The sequence below is a fragment of the Mesocricetus auratus genome, unplaced genomic scaffold, assembly GCF_017639785.1.
Source record: "Mesocricetus auratus isolate SY011 unplaced genomic scaffold, BCM_Maur_2.0 Super-Scaffold_100023, whole genome shotgun sequence".
NCBI lineage: Eukaryota > Metazoa > Chordata > Mammalia > Rodentia > Cricetidae > Mesocricetus > Mesocricetus auratus.
In genome coordinates this window covers 29,699,944-29,716,752 of record NW_024429204.1, presented here as the reverse complement: position 1 = coordinate 29,716,752, position 16,809 = coordinate 29,699,944, and the positions used below count along the sequence as shown (strand labels likewise).

The 16,809-nt window shown below is 47.3% G+C and overlaps 1 long non-coding RNA gene across 1 annotated transcript in view; it reads right to left on the bottom strand.

The window, feature by feature from the left end:
• LOC121133734 overlaps nucleotides 1-14,432 on the bottom strand; it is a 34,556-nt gene extending 20,124 nt beyond the window's left edge. The window contains exon 1 of the long non-coding RNA XR_005870709.1: nucleotides 14,225-14,432. This is a non-coding gene — a long non-coding RNA (uncharacterized LOC121133734). The remainder of the gene's footprint in view (nucleotides 1-14,224) is intronic.
• Nucleotides 14,433-16,809: the final 2,377 nt, after the last annotated feature.

Here is a 16,809-nt window from a genome sequence, read left to right as displayed (position 1 = left end):
TTGTGGAATCTCTAACCACTAACTCTCAGCACCCTCCCTGATTCAATGCCACTGTTCGCCGTCCTGACTCCACTGCCCGATAACCAACCCAGAGCTAACTGGGCCTTGCCCAGCAGCCTTTCCCTTCATGCAGACAGGGAGTCAGAAGGATGGCCACCTCTTCTTGTCCACTACACGCATAAACAAAGAAAGTTACAGATCCATAGCTCTAGCACCTCCAAAAGCTTCCTCACATATTCTCGATTTAAAAAAAATCAGTTTTGTTTTCCTATGTTTTGCAGTTGGCAGCAACCCTTTGTTTGGATAAGATTTTAAAGAAATTGAAAGTAGAAGTCCCAAGCAATAGCCACACTGGCATGTCTGCTGCAACATTATTCTCAGTACCCAAACTATGTAAACAATCCAAACACCCAACAAGAGATGGACTAAGGAAGGAAACGTGGCACATGTTTATAGTATGTATTCAGCTATCAAAAGATTTGATATCTGTGATAACATTAATGGAGCTGGGTAATTTCATGCTAAGTAAAGTAAGCCAGAAACAGAAACACGAATATCACCGGAGGCTCTTGTGAGGTATGTCTTGGTGCACCAGTAGGATGTGGCCTTGACCGGAAGGATTTACGTCTCAATACTATAAACTACATGGAGTTAGCCTTAATTTCTCCAGGTCTAAGTTCCCCCTTGGTGGTGGCAGACTGAACTGGGTCCAGTTCTTCTCGGCACGGAAACAGAGCTCTGCGTCCCTTGTCTTTCCGCACTCTGCTTTGACTTGACCGTGTCCTGGCATCTTAACAGCTGGGGGCAGGAGAGGGACTGGGGTGATGGGCAGCTGCCGCTGGGCTTGGTATTTGACTTCTGGCCCGTGACTGAGTCCCCAGGGATACTACTAGTCGTCCATTCCAGGATTCAGCCCTCAACCCAGTCTGTTAACGGGATCCTGAATCAGCCAGACCCACGTCCTGGCCACCCAGCTGAGCCCAGGCAGCATGTCTAATCAGCCAGAAGGCCCGTGACCAGTCAGGATGAAGGGAACTGATCTCTTTTGTTTTATGTTGCTGCTGAGAGTCAGACTGCTCCAAAGTAGAATAGGCTGAGTTGCTGGTCTAGTGAGGGCCGGCAGCACTGGTTCTGATGGACTCTTTACATCATGCTCTGAGTCAGAGATGACGGTGGTGGTGGAAATCTTCATTCACAACAGCATCTGCCAAACGTGGGTTGTTTATATTGTTATTGGGTAAATAATCCAAATGTGTTTCCGATGTAGTGAAAAGGGGGAAATGACTGAGAGTAAACAAAGAAGGCGGCGTGAGTTAGCGTACTCCCCCACTCTGCTCTCTCCCTGAGCTCCAGTTTCCTAATTTGTCTACTCAAAACTCTGACTCCTCATGTGTCCGGAGCCAAGAGCCTTTCAAAGGTGTGGCTGCATACTGTCTCCACTGTGTCCTGTCTGGCCTCTCCTGGTTCCACTAATGACACTGCCAAATTAGGCAAAAAAAAAATTGTTCCCTAAGCAAATCATTCCAATAGTGCCTACACTCTGTATGGAGACAAACGGTCCCTGCTTCCCCTTTGATCTGCTCTTGCTTCCTTGGGCACAGTGAGCCACTGTCTCTTCTGTCTCCCGGAGGACCTTGTATATAACCCTGTGAGCATATTCCATATCCTGTGGTGGCTGACTACCTTCATATTCACTCAGAGAAGCATCTTCCTGGCATGACACCCTGGCAAAAATCCTGATCAGCTTTAGGACTTAACTTAGCCTGGCTGCTCCAACGTCCTTCTCATTGAAAATCCAGTCACCAAGTAACAGGCCAGGCCTAGAAGGGAGGCGGAGACTCACACGCAGGAAAACGGAAGCCAACCTGCCAATCCTGCTAATTTCTAGTTAAACCTCCCAAAGACTTACTCCATCTATACGGTAAGTCCCACAAACCCTTTGAAATCCAACTTTGTAGTCATTACCTCAGATGAACAAATTCTGCATCTTGAGTTACTGCCTGTCTTTAGAAGAAGCTCAAGATGAAACCTATTTCTTCTAGTTGCATGCACATACAGTCACAAACACAGCAGCCTCAAAGAAACAAACGCACTGTTTTGCAGTCTGGGGTCACAAGTCCCCTTGATAGTCACAGGCTTGCGCAGTTCTGGAATGGCAGGGAATTTTCCTAGGTCTTCCAGATTCTAGAGAGTGCCTGTGTCCCTCACCTTGAAGCCCTCTTACCCTCATCCAAAAGTGATTTCATTCTCACATCTTCTTTCAATCTATTTTTATCCTCTTTCTCTTCTCCTTCTTCTTCTTCTCCTCCTTCTCCTTCTTCTTCTTCTTCTTCTTCTTCTTCTTCTTCTTCTTCTTCTTCTTCCAGCCCCTCCTCCCCCTCCTCCTCCTCATCTTCCTCCTCCCCCTCCTCATTCTTCTTCATTAGGATGACTCACGTGGCTAAATTGGTTCTACCCAGTAATCCAAGACTATCTCTCCAACTCTGTACCCTTAGCCATGGGCCAATAATATGGATCCGTGTGTAAGAGTGTCCTTATCTTCCAAATGTTAGTCTTTGACCCCGACACATCTACACAAGATATGCTTCACAGGTAAAGGCTGTGGTCACAGGTTCCAGGGACTGGGATGTACACATCTTTGGGTGGGCATTATTCTGCTAACCACAGTGGGTTTTGGACTTGCATATCAGGGAGACTGGCTGCAAAAAGTAAAAGATACCACCCAAGCAGGAACACTCCATAGCACTGCGCCCCTCACAGGAGCACTGTGGTCCTCTCTCTGGGTCACACACTGTTACTCCACTTTCTTGCCTGTATTGCAAACAGTCGTGCCTTTTGGTTGAAATGCTTGAAGTGGCCATGGCACTCTGGGCAACAGACCAAGAGTACCTGTTGATTGTCTCATTTCCCTCCTCCATGGCCACCTGAGTTCCTGAGCGAGGCAGAGACTCCGTGTCCATGATGGACTTGCAGTGGTGAGTTGTTAATGCCACTAAGATCTGGAGACACAGACTTGCCCACCTATGCGTTTATAAGGTTTGGGGCAGCCAAAAGCATGTCCACTACAACATTCTATTCTGAGTTTCATGTCTGTATTCAAGAATTCCTTTCCACTGAGCCACTGGGCCATTTTGGCCCAAATCCAGTAACAATTAATCTAAAGATTATCAATTAAGCCAAAATCTTTTAAATCCAACCTGATTATTTTCCCCTAACTTCTGAACACACAGGTGTGTACACACACACAAGATAAAGCTATCTTCTGCCCTTCACTGCCTTCTCCTATATTCCCAGATACTTGTGAAACCCTGGGCAAGGGAAGCCAGGGGATGTCTGGAAGGAAGCAGAAACATTGGCTCTAACTCACTAGATAGCTCAGAAGCCTAAGTGGGGATGAAAAGCCATGTCGTCTGACAGTTGAGAGTGATGGCCAGCTGAACAAATAGACCTGACAAACTGGTTATAACCGTGTCTGCCACAACTCTCTTGCCCCAGGAAATGGAAGAAGACAGATATCCCAGAAGCCCCAGTCTTGGTGAAGCAAGCTAGTTAACAGCCAAGACAATCCTCTTGCACATATGTGCTTGCCAGAGAGGACTTCACTGGGCTGGCTTTTTGCCACACAGCCTTGCCAAGGAGCTAGGTTACAGGAAAAGGAGAAGATGTATGTGCAAGACTGTGATGTGATATGTCTCTGGAGAAGATGGAGTAAGTAGGAGAACAAAATGTGTCTTGGGAATAAATAAGCCCACAAACTTTGCTCTAAACAGTGTGCTTAGCACAGGGCCCTTCTCAGGGAGCAAGAAGTAATTTAGAGAACTCTAAATAGTCAACAGATTATGAATAAGACATACCCAAGCTGGGATCTTAACCTTTGGGAGCAAAGGGCCAAATTCGTATGTCTCCCATAGCATATCAAGCTCCCCCTGCCTTAAGCTCCCCCTGTCTTATGTTTAGGGCCAAATTCATATGTCTCTTATAGCATAGCAAGCTCCCCCTGCCTTACATTTAGGGCCTGCTGAAACGCAACTGCTCTTCTTCCAGTTCAGCACATCTTCACTCATTCTTTCTTTCCAGAAACACGGAGCATAAATGGGGGGAGGGAGACAGTTCCATTGGTAAATCCCTTGCTGCACATGCGCTAAAACCTGAGTTCTATCCTGAGAACCCACATAAAAGAAGAGGCATACTTACAACCCTAGATCTGGGGAGACTGCTGAATAGCCTAGGTGAATTGGCCAGCCTCATGTTCCAATATCAGACATTGTCAGCAAGAAAGAAAGAAAGAAAGAAAGAAAGAAAGAAAGAAAGAAAGAGGGAGGGAGGGAGGGAGGGAGGGAGGGAGGGAGGGAGGGAGGGAGGGAGGGAGGGAGGGAGGGAGGGAAAAAGAAGAGCTCCTGAGGAACAAAACCCAAGACTGTCCTCTGATGTACACACACACATACACACACACACACACACACACACACACACACGAGTGCAACATGAATAGAGTGATTTTTCAAGAAGTAAATATGGCAGAGTCTGTGTCCATAAAGCCCCTTCAGTAATGCATGGATCTAAATTGTTGGGTAATGGCCAGTGGCCTCCAAAGAGGAGAAGAGGAACATTTCTGTCCATAACAAAATAGGCATTAGGACAGAAAAAGAAAATGTTAGAACTTTTTTCATTTACTTTCTTGTTGTGTTTCTAAGTTTGTATTTTATACCTGTTTTATATCACCTGATAAAGTCCTAAGTGGCACTTGTAAATAATAAATAAAGTGACAGAACAAGCATATATTTTGAAGCAATGATCTGAAGAAATATGTGTACTGACGAATGTATAATCAAAACCCCAGAGATGGCTACAGAGTCTACATTTCCTGGCTAAGAGGACAGTCAGATAAGAGCGTCTGATTCATCTTCATGAAGCTTCCAATGGAGTTACTTACAAAAATAGACTCAAGAGAATTAAAGGTACAGCAATACTCTGGAAGCCAGAAACAATGTCCAATTATCCATCAGAGCCCAGGAGGAATTTCTACTAAATGGAAAGGACGGGAGCTAGGAAGCAAGTCAGTGAAGCTGGTGAGTCTAGAGAAGACAGGTGATTTCTGAGCATCCTCCTTTCACTCTCATACCTGGAGACCACAGCTTCTTTGCCAAGATGAAACTCAACAGGAGAACTACATCAGTTAGCAGGTCACCTGACATCTAACGCCCTAAGGCAGTAGTAATCACGCTATCTCCCCACGGGTCAAGAACATAGAAGCAACTTGGTTTATTGGGGATGGATAGAAATCTTTCAGGTCACTGCTGTCACTCATTGGAGTTGTGTCATCTGTCAGTGTAGACTGGGATAATTCACAGCATCGGTCAACCTAGAAGCAAAAGTTGGTTCCATCTGGGTGGCCCCCACAGACCTTCTTTAACACCCTTCCACCAAGGCGGTTAGCATCTCATGGGGGAAAAAATGATGTAAGAGGATAGGCTGGTCATGTTTGCATAACTGTGACACAAACACACGGTGGGCCAACTTCAAGGGGGAAAGACTTACTTTTGCTTCATGGTTCCACGGGCTCTGGGTCCCGTGATGAGGAGGAACCTTATGGCAACAAGAACGGACTTGAAAGCTGTTCTTCAATTGTGGCCCACAGGAAGCTGAGGACAAGGTTGCTGGGGACCAAGTGTAAGAACCTAAGAAGACATTCTCCCTGCTAGGCCCAACCTCCTAAAACTTGCATCATCTCCCAGCACAGTGCCACTAACTTTACAACAACACCAAGTCTTCACATGTGAGACTATAGGGGTTCTTTTCATATGAAAACACAGGTCATGGCAGGAAATCAAGATGAATTTTAGATTTGGTAGGTCTTTGGGGACTGAAGGAAAGAGTTATGACATACCTGCTACAGAGTCTGACAAAAAGGAAAGCTGATTATATTTTGGCCTGGATGTTTGTAATAGTATATGCCATGTATGCCTGATGCCTGTGGAGGCCAAAAGAGGGCACTAGATCCCCTGAAACTGGAGATACAGATGGCGGTAAGCCATCATGTAGGTGCTGGGAAATGAACCCAGGTCCTTTGCAAGAGCAGCCAGTGCTCTTAACTGTTGAGCCATCTCCCTGGTTTTATTTTGAAAAGGTTCTCCTATGTAGTTTCCTAAAACCCTGCAGCCTCCGTTGGCAGAGGACATTGTCTAAAGGATCAGCAGACAAGGTCGAGTTGGTGAATTTGGAAACCTGAGACATGGTATCTCCTTTCCGGATAGCAATGGGTGGATTTTCCCCTCCTGATGCCTATCTATTTCAACTAAGCCACTTCAAAGATGACATTTAGAAGCCATTCCAGTTTCCTGAACCAGGAAGGGATCTTAACCGCAAACAACTTAATTCATCCTGCCTAGTCTATACCTGAGGGGAGCATATTAAAAATGGTTAGACAGTTCAGAATGTATTTGAAAAGAGCAGAGAGCTTGCTGAGTCTATCAAATCCAGACTAATGGGGGTTCTCCAACAAAAGAACCACAGCCATCACTGAGCAGCAGTGACCCGCCACAGCCAATGTAAGAATCTTCTTGGAGACAGGGAAGCGTCTCAGTGGGTAAAGATGTTTGTTATGCTGGACTGATAACCAGCATTCCATTCCCAACTTAAAGTGTGGAAGGAGAGACCTGACCCCTGAAAGCTGTCCACTGACGTCCACAAGTGTGACTTGGCACATGCACACACATATATCATATGCACACAGTAAAAATAACAATATAAAGAAAGAAAGCACATCTTTTAAGAAAAGGAATTTTCTTCCTGCTCCTAAGCCTGACACTGATCATTTCTGATTCCAAGTCTCTAACAGGTCCATCTGACTGAAGAGACTCATGTTTCCTGCCCTTAGCCTAGCTGAAAGCAAGCCTGAGACCGCATGTTTCAAGAGTTCCGCTTTGAGAAAGCAGCAGTCATCATGTGAAAAATAATTAAGATATTGTGAGGCCACTGAGAGGAGCCTGAACAGCTGCAAATGACATGTGTCAACTGCAGAGACAAAATGAGCATACAGGATATAAATTAGTGAGAAGGAGAAGGGATGACACTCTCTGCCATCAGCCACCCACGCACACGGCGCAGAAAATTACCACCACAGACACGGTATTGCTAGCACTGTCGCTAACTGTCACAGGAAACATACGCGCATTGCCTAGTGTTGTAAGAGACATTCTTATCTATCATCTCATCAGGCCTCGTGAAATCGCGTAGAATGAACTGGTTCAGAACTGGAAGGCTCAGAGAGGGAAAAGGGACTGTACAGCCACCGAGAGAGAGAGAGAGAGAGAGAGAGAGAGAGAGAGAGAGAGAGAGAGAGAGAGAGAGAGAGATCACCACTCAATAGCTGGGATACAGAAAGGGTGGGTGTCCCTAGCACCCACATTTGCATATTCATAAAGGTGTCTCTGTAGTTGGGTCCTTATAAGGACATGAGCTTGCCTGGATCTGAAGCCATCCTGTTGTAATTTCTTTAACTACAGAAACAAACGCTTTTTAGATATCAAAAAATCACATGTAGGTTTATAGAAATAGCCTAATCTGTTAAAGCATGAAAACTTGAGTTTGATCCCCAGAACCCATATTTTAAAAAAAATAGTTTGGTGACTGTGCTTTGAATAAGAATGGTCCTCATTGTGTTTGAACTCTTGGCCCATAGGGAGTGGTACTACTAGGAGGTGTGGCTTTAGAGTAGATGGGGCTTTGTTGGAGGAACTGTGTCACTAGGAGTGGGCTTTGAGGTCTCAAACACTCAAGCCAAGCCCAATGTGGTTCATTGTCTCTTCCTGCTGCCTGTGGATGCAGATGTATTAACTCTCAGCTGCCTCTCCAGCATCATGTCTGCCTGCCTGCCTCCATGCTCTCTGCCATGAACATAATGAACTAAACCTCTGAACTATAAATCAGCCCCAATTAATTTTTTTCTTTATAAGAGTTGCTGTGGTCATGGTGTCTCTTCCCAGGTATAGAAACTCTAACTAAACGTGCCATCCACCATTCTCTTGTATATCAGCATTGAGGAGGCAGGACAGATAGATCATCCCTGGGGTTACTGGACAGCCAGCCAAGCCTACTTGAGAAATTCCAAGTTAGTAAGAGACCCTGTCTCAAACAAACAAACAAAAAACTGGATGATACCTCAGGAACATCACCCAAGGTTTTCCTCTGACCACACACACACACAAACACAAGCAAACACACAGGCAGACATGCACGCGTGCACACACAAACGCATGTACACACACACAAATACACTACTGTGTGTTCTTTTACCTTCCCATCCCTTCTCATCAGAGCACCCATGGTTACTTAGAAAATGTCTCCATAACAACCAAAGCAGAGTTACTGGAAACTGTGGCCTTTGTCATTTTGGGGCCACCCAGATTCTGACTTCCTTCCCATTTTCAGGAATCTCTAAGCTGTGCTACAGTCTTTGTGGAAAAGCAGAAGCCACAGAAGACCAAGAGAACAGACAGCCTCACCCCACTCTCTAGCTGGGCAGTCACATCCCAGAGACATGTCAATCCTTTCAGAGGTGTTTGTCTAAAACTGGTGACATACTGTTGATTGGTGGTAAATTTCCCAGTCTCTCCTCTCTCCTCAAGGCTGATGTCTTCAAAGTAAGAATAACTAAAGTATTGTTATGATTTGGAGGGACATTGTAATCAACAGACTATCAGCGATGATTTTACCATTTCCTGTCCTTGGGAATCATGAAGGGACCTAGAAATCTCTGGGGAGAGATCAAGTTATTACCTCAACTACTTCCATACTGTTCCTCTAACCTATGAACCCCTTCTCCCTCCTTCCCCTCTTCCTCCTCCTCCCCCTGCTCCTCCTCCTTCTCTCCTCTCCTCCTCCCTCTTCTCTTTCCCCTCCCTTCCTTCCCCCTCTTCTTCCTCTTCCTCTTCTTGCTCCTCCCCCTACTACTACTCCTCTTGCTCCTTCTCCTCCAGATTATATGTCACGCTCCGGGAAGACCAGGAGATGATCCTGTCCGCAGAGATAAGCCTCATCCAGACATGGAGACTGCCAGGCTACCCGTGCATCTGGACCTCCCCTCTCCTCTGTGTTACCTCGGAGCAGTTGTTTATTCCAATGAAGCACTTGGGATGCTAGTTCCCCTGCTGGCTGGAAAGATTCTAGAGAAGAGGGAAGAACCTCCATCAGATATCTGTGTTCCCTCCCAGGAGCTCAATGGGCTCCCATCCCGTCTCAGAAGGCACCTTCCTAGGATGGCCTGGATCAGATTTGGCAAACCGTAAAAATGAAACACAAAGACATGAATGGAGAAAAGGGACTTGTGAGAAGTAGGGGTATGCAAATGATGTTGGGGCATCAGAGAGGGTGAAGTGACAGTAATCAGAGCACAGTGTATGCAGGTATGATATTGCAACAAATTTAATAAAAGTTGCCTTCAAATAATATGAGTTTCCTTTGTTCCTTATAGCCACACTGAAGGAACCCTTGTCCTCTTCCCCCATGTCTTGGGTCTCTGGATACTCAAGGTGGCAAGGGATCAAATCTGTCTTATTTGAATCTTTGAGTCAGACTTGGGATTCTAGCAAACTTGTGTTTCAGCCAGAGCATAGCATGGACACTCTGTGCCAAAATGGCTCTCTGTCCTACATCACAGAGACCCAAAGACAAAGGCAGCAATCCCCTCTTTATAAGACCTTGCCTCTTGAAGGGTCCCCTAACTTTTACTGTCCTCCACTGTCTTTGTAGACACCTAGGAATCAACCTGGAAACTATGGCTATCTCCAAGGTCCTTGCACGTGAATAAGAATGCAAAGAATGACACAGGTGGAGAGGTCTCGTCACCATTTCCTAGATCAAAACTGTAGCTCAACTTGTAAAGAATCCCAGGCCAAAGCTTGTCCCACTCCATCACCCGCCTGCCTGGAACATAAGCCATGCAGAAGTCATCAGCTCCCATTGACTCTTGCCAGCTGGTTTGACACTGAGGTGCTGGTAGGCTGAGTGGTGCATGCCCAGTTAAGCTCGGCCGGGGTCACCTGGAAACAGTGCAGTAGCTAAGAAAGCAAGCAGCCTGCTGGAGCCACCAGGAGCCACTGGAGCACTGCGTCCAAAAAGAAATTAGAACAGCGGCAGGCGTGGGGACATGCCAGTCTGCCTCTCCAGCATGCCAGCCCCAGGAGCATATGGCCTGTAATTAGCCACCCAGGAACTGGTTATTGAGCCACAAATGGAGAATTACAGCTTCAGGTGGGAAACAGCAGCAGAAAGCTGATCCCTGGAAGACAGGGAAAACCCTAGTTTCATGCAAATGCCTCCAATAATAATAAGGATGAAGGAGAGGAGGAGGAGGGGGAGGAGGAGGGAGGAGGAGGAGGGGGAGGAGAAAGAAGGAGGAGGAGGGGGAGGAGGAGAAGGAAGGAAAAGGGGAGGATGAGGAGGGGGAGGAGGGGGAAGGGGAGGGAGGAGGAGGAGGAAGAGGAGGGGGAGGAGGAGGAGGAGGAGGGGGAGGAGGAGCACAAAGAGACAAGCTGGTACAAGTGATGACAGGGAAAGACAACTCTGTGAAGAACATGATGACATGATGTCTGGAAGGTCTGTGGTCGTCCCTGTGTCCCCTCAGCCCTGGGAGATGCGCTGGCTTTTTGAAAGGCCCTCCCCTTGCCAACCATTAGCTTCCACCCCAGTGACCCCTGCTGTTCACAGTGGGGAACTGACCCAGGTCCTCCAGACAACAGTCATTTGTCCTCTTCCTCCACTGGGCTGCATTCCCTTCTACTCTGTGCTAAGAGGACAGTCCAGTACTCTACTTCATAGCTGCACAGTACTCCACTTCATAGCTGCACAGTACTCCACTGAATATACTCACTTTCCTCATCCACACAGCAGTCGACAGACAAATAAGTTGGACTATGTTATTTGCTTGTCTCCCTTCCTCCTTCCCTGCCATCTTTCTTCCTTCCTTTCCTAGCTCCCTTCTTCATTCCCTCCCTCCCTTCCTCCCTCCTTCACTCCCTTCTTTAGTGGGTTGTACGGTGTTTTGTTAGTTTGCTGTCCTAAAACTCGCTGTGTAACTCAGGCTCAAATTTGCGGTCCTCCTGCCTCAATTTCCCAAATGTTGGAATTGCAGGTATGCAACGACACACCCTGCTCTTCTAATTTTATTTTATTTTATTAGGTTTTGGGGTTTCTCCATGTAGCCTCCATTGTCCTGGGACTTGCTATGTGCATCAGTCTGCTCTTCTAACTTGTGGCCATTGTAAATAACTGCCCTAAGCTCAGACAGGTGAATGTCTCAGTGTGCAGACTCTGTTGCCTTTGTGTGTGTGCTGAGATTGCCAGGTGATGCAGTACTCCTTCCTTCAGTGTTTTAGTACCGGCTGCACTGTCTGGTGCAGTGGCTATCCGGCCTGCATTATAACCCCAGCTTTGCTGATCCCTCTAGCACAGTGCATCATTGGGCCCCATGGTCGGCTGCAACATCGTCCTGTTGTCCTCTTACTTTGCATGCTCTCCCTTCACTAACACTTCTAGAGTCTGTCCTGTGCATTTATGACTCTGCCCCAAGTCCCTCTTCCTCTCCCTTCCATGCATCTATGACCAACCCCTCACTCAAGACTCCGTTCTAACAACGGTGCCTCAGAGGGAATCACTCCTAGATGCAAATGTCCAACCCTATCCCTGGGTTCTCACGATGGAGTGCCTCCGTGGGGCTCTTAGCTTTCTCTGCCCAGCAGTTTGTGCTCATGACCAGCACCATGCCATGCCCTGGCAGTTCCATTACACAGCAGAAACCCAGTAGACAGCCACAGAGGGCTGAGCAGAAGGGGAAAGAAGGACGTCTACTCCACAGAGTTTACAGTTTTCTCGGGGAAGATCCCCTCACCCTCCACCAGCCACATCTCATTCGGTGTGAGCATGTCACGTGTCATTCACTCTCCCTCCAGCAGCTGTAGAAATCACCCTAAGTGCCTGCCACTTCCTGGGAGGTAGGCACCAGAGGAAAGTAAGAAGTCTGGCTGGCCTTGGCTGACCAGAGAAGAAATGAAAGGTATAAAGAAATGTTGAGTGAAGTCTCTAGCGTCAACACCAATGGAGATGGCACATGGTGACCATATCCACATGACCTGGGAAGTGAAACATTTGACAGCATCGGCGCATCAAAGTTCAGGAGTCCCACCCTCCTTCCTCCTTTCCTGCCATTCTCGTCAAGTTCTTCCAAGGAATAAGGCTCACAGCTCCCATAGGCATAGTTCAAGGAAAATGAATCTGACAGGTATCTTCTCCACAGCTTCTGTTCCCCAGGTTTCTCCTCCTTCAAGTCCAAGCCCAATTTCCTTTTTCAACAGGTTTATAAATCACCTACAAAAAAACTTATTTCCCCTTCATAAGTGGTCCTAAAGAGGAGGTAAAGGTGTGTGGCCCATTAGTCTTACAGACCAAAGACAGAAAGCGGTGCCCCCACAGCCAATGTGCCCATTAAACTGCCTGAGAGTATAATGTGATGTACAGATACCCATGTTCTGAAGGGTCCATTGCACTATGTTGCTTCAGAGCTGGGTGCTAAACTTAGGGTCCCTGCCAGCATGGCCAAGTGCAGTATCTTCTGGCACTAGCTAGAATTTTCCACACTGCACCTGGATTAATTTCCAGTTTTCCCTCTTCCTTGCTAGGGACAAAATATGTTATCTGCTCTCTAACTCTGCCACACCCTCTCGTTTGTTCCTCATTTACTCCAGGTTGGCATTCCACCAGCCCCAATGGGCTTCACCCTTAGACCCTGTCACACACCATTTTCATGTATGGGCCCCACCTTCCCTTGTCTCCCTGCCCATCTGCCCAGACACCTGCTTCTACACAGCCCACCTGATGCTGCCTCCAAGCTAGCCTGCCTGGACTCTCTGTAGAGCCTCTCTGGGAAATGACCCTCCCCTGGGAAGCTACCATGTACCACCAGAAGGGAGAGACAGTGTCTCCAAGGCCTGCCAGCTCTCCCGGGACTCACAAGCACTAGACACCTGCCTCCTGTCTCCTCCAGTGGACCACCTCAGTGCAAAGGGCAGCAAGCTTTTCTGACAGGAAAAAAGGATGTCTTAGGCTTTGCAGGCCACGGGGACTTGCTAGAAAGACACGGTTACTACTGTGCTGCACAAGCCCTTGGGGACAATGAGGAAGCCACAGAGGGACCTTGTCTTTTATTCAAAGGCAGTAACATTTTAATTCTGCATAAATATTATATGCTACAAAATGTTGTTGTTTTTCCTTTCGACCACTTAAAGTATAAAGACAATTATTTGTTTTGTTCAAGCACTCCCAAGCCTGTGATTAAAGAGTAAATATTAAGCCAATCCCAATCTCGCTCCTACCACTGCCTGACCCTCAAACCTGGGACGAGTTACTTGAGACTTATGAGCTTGGTTTCTCATGGGAAAAAAAGCAGCTTTGGAATATAAGCGCTAATAGCCTTAACTGAGATATAATGTCTTCAAGTACCTCAAACAGCCAAGTCTAAGGTAGAACAATCATGAGTCTTACTCACGCCAGGAGAATTGGGAACCTGGAAAGCGCAAACTCACAGGAGAGAGAGAGGTTTGGGAATCTGAAACATCTCGGGTTCTAGCCCCACACTCAGCCACTTATGGCTGTGTGACCTTAATAGGGTTAAACGAACTCTCTGAGCTTTCAAGTCTTCATTTAGAAACAGCATCTTAGCAGGCTCTACAGGGCATTGCTCAAATACTGTACAAAGAAAAAATGCTTGGGGTATCTTACACACACACACACACACACACACACACACACACACACACACACAGGCATTATGTGTCCCAATGCTATTTGATTTTTTTCTACTACTCCAAAATTCTTTTCACACAGGATGCCAAGTTCTTTATGAGAAATGCACTTCCTCACCATCTCCACAACACTTCTGGTGGGTCCCCGTGCTCCATCCACAAGGCATGTTCCCCTCTCCCACAGGGAAGCTCACTACTGAAAACTAGGCCAGCCCTTTGAGCCAGCCTCTTTCTCCACATAGGAAACAAAGGCAGGCAGCAGGTAGGGAGGCTCTGTCTGATCCTCGGAGCTGTGCTTCTGGGTGTGAGGCTGACGGGGGCTGTCACAGACAGAGGCCACACCCTGGCATAGCCCAGGGGTTGCAGGGCTCAGGCCCCACGGTTTTTGGGTCAGACTGATCCCTGCTTTCAGTCTGTGAGATTCCGACCTGACAGGAATGGGCTGGACGCGGCTGGACAGAGGACAGGCTGAGTGCAGGACGGGCTCTTCGTACTGAGGAGGTTTCCAGACAGGTCAGCGCTAGCTCCCCTGAAGCTGAAGGTCCAAGATGCGTTCAGGGAGGAAGTCGGGTGTCAGAAATGCCTTCAGGTTTTCTGGGTGGCCTGCTTTCCCTTCGAGATATCTCCCAGAGTCAGGAGGCTAGAAAAAGAAGAAGCCACCATGACTGAGGTCCAGAGAAAGCTATGTCTGGCAAAAGCAGGAAGCTGATCAGTCACCATGTCTGATAAAGGAGGGCAGAACACAAAGTCAGTACAAAGCCCAAGAGCTGAATGTCCGCCCCCTCACATGTGTCCAGCACCATCCTGACCAAACGCTGGACCAGGCCCTGCAGCTGTGTGACGAATGTGCCAGTTCAGCCCTTTAAGGAACCTGCTGTGGAGTTGTCTTCATCTGTGGAGACTGATCACTAGAGGAGAGGAAGTTCAGTTAGGGAAATTGGCCCACACAACACAGGGGCTAGAGGTCCATCCACAGGCCATCTGCAGGCTGGAGACAGTAGAGAACAAATAATAAGCTTAGTACAAATCCAAAGCCTGGGAACCAGGCTAAAGTATAACTCTCAGTCTGAGAGCAAAGATCTGAGAAGCCACAGAGGCTCTGTGTAGGTCCTGGAGCTCCAAGCTTTCGTTTCTGAAGACTGAAGTTGAACCTGAGAGGAAAAGAACATCCCAGGCAATAGAAGAGAGGGAAGGAGAGGAGGAAGATGGGGAATTTTATTCTCTTGGGGACTGGGGAGCAACTGGATGGTGCCCACTCATTTCAAGGTAGATCTCCCCACACCTCATAGATAAGCCCAGAAATCATCTGTACCAATTCCCCAGTACTCTCAAATCCAGCCCATTAGACACCTAAAATGAACCATCACAGAGGTGTTCAAACAAGCATGACTCATGTTCCCAAACCCATCGCTGTGTTCACGATCACATGGACCATCTGTCCAGAGTCCCTTGCAATGAGATCCAGTGTGTGGGTGTCCACGATGGAGCTATGGCCAAGCCTGGCCCAAAAGATGTCTCCTGTGATGCTAAAGGCTTACATATTGAATTCCCCTCAAGAGATCAATGGGTTGAAGGCTTGTTGACCTGCTGATAGCACTGCTGATGGGTAGTGGACCCTTAGGAGGCTGGGCCTAATAAGAAGTTACGCTATTGAGAGGCATGGTTGTAAAGAGTAATAGCATCTCCTCTTCCTCTCTTCTTTGGCTTCCTGGATGCCAAGAAGTGAGCAGTCTGTTCACTTGCTCCCACCATCATGTCTTGTCTTACTACTCACCCGAAGGCAGTGGCGCCAACTGCCTACCAGTGGAAAGAACCCTGAGAACAGAAGAGGAGCCTTTCCTCTTCTAACTCTTTTGTTCCAGGTAATTTGCTGCAGTGTCAAAAACTTGTATGTGTGGCATCTTGTTCCATTTGGATAAGGAATGTTCTTTCACTGTGAGATGCTGGGCCCAAAAGGAAGGTAGAGCTACAATACAGAAGGAACCTGAATTACCGAACAATGCCATAAGAAATTACCTGCTTTCCAGGAACATCTGGAACGCAGTTGGTATGAGTAAGAAATAAACGTTCAGCATATGAAGCCGTTGAGACAGGGCAGTTGACTTGTTAATCTCTCCTGACCAACAAGCATGTTTGAAAAGATACACAATAGCCTGGGAGCCATGATATTATAAAATAAAATGGCCAGACAAGAGAATCCAATATCCCTTCCATCTGGAGCATTTCAATATTGCCACATTTGCCAGGCATCCATCAGAGATGCTAGAATCAAGCATGGGCTACTGCTGGACTTTTTTCCCCTGAGTCTCCCAGTGAGGCAGCCTACCAACCACTCCTGACTCACTCAGCACAAGGCCTTCCTCCAATTTCTGCTGTCCCAATGGCTTCCAGAGAACCCTAGACTATTGGAGCTGCCCAAAGTAATCCTCCTCAGTCCAAGCTAGGCTTTCCATGTCCCTGTAGCTCCTAAAGCCATCTGTGGTTTCCTCCAGTGCCCAGCTGGGAAGAGGCAGGCCTTAGCTCTCTGCTAAAAGAGCAAACAGATAGCCCAAGTCTGTGCCCTCAAGAGCTGCCCAGGTCAGTAACTGCCTCCCAGCACCATTTCCCACATCCTTCCCACTGTTAGGACCCTCTATCCAGGTTAAGTAGAAAACACATTGACCATGATTTCTATTTATTTTCCTCCTCTTGCGTCCTTAATCTGGGCATTGCCATGTGGCTTTAACTGACAAGCTTTGGCTATTTGTGACAGAGCTGTGACACAAGCTGAGACTTGAAAGGTCTGGGTACACTGAGGCCTGTTCTTCCCCTGCTCCCATGAAACCCTCTGCAACATGTGAGCAAGCCTGGGAATCTAAAGGGGCTCTGCTGTTTCGAAGAAGTCCTTGCCATCACTGCCACAATGGAGGTCCTGGTCAGGTGAATGACGACCTTCTAGGCCATTCAAGTCTTGCTGGCTCAGAAGAGAGTACCATATAGTCAATCTTAGACTCACAGAAATACTGTTTTCTTG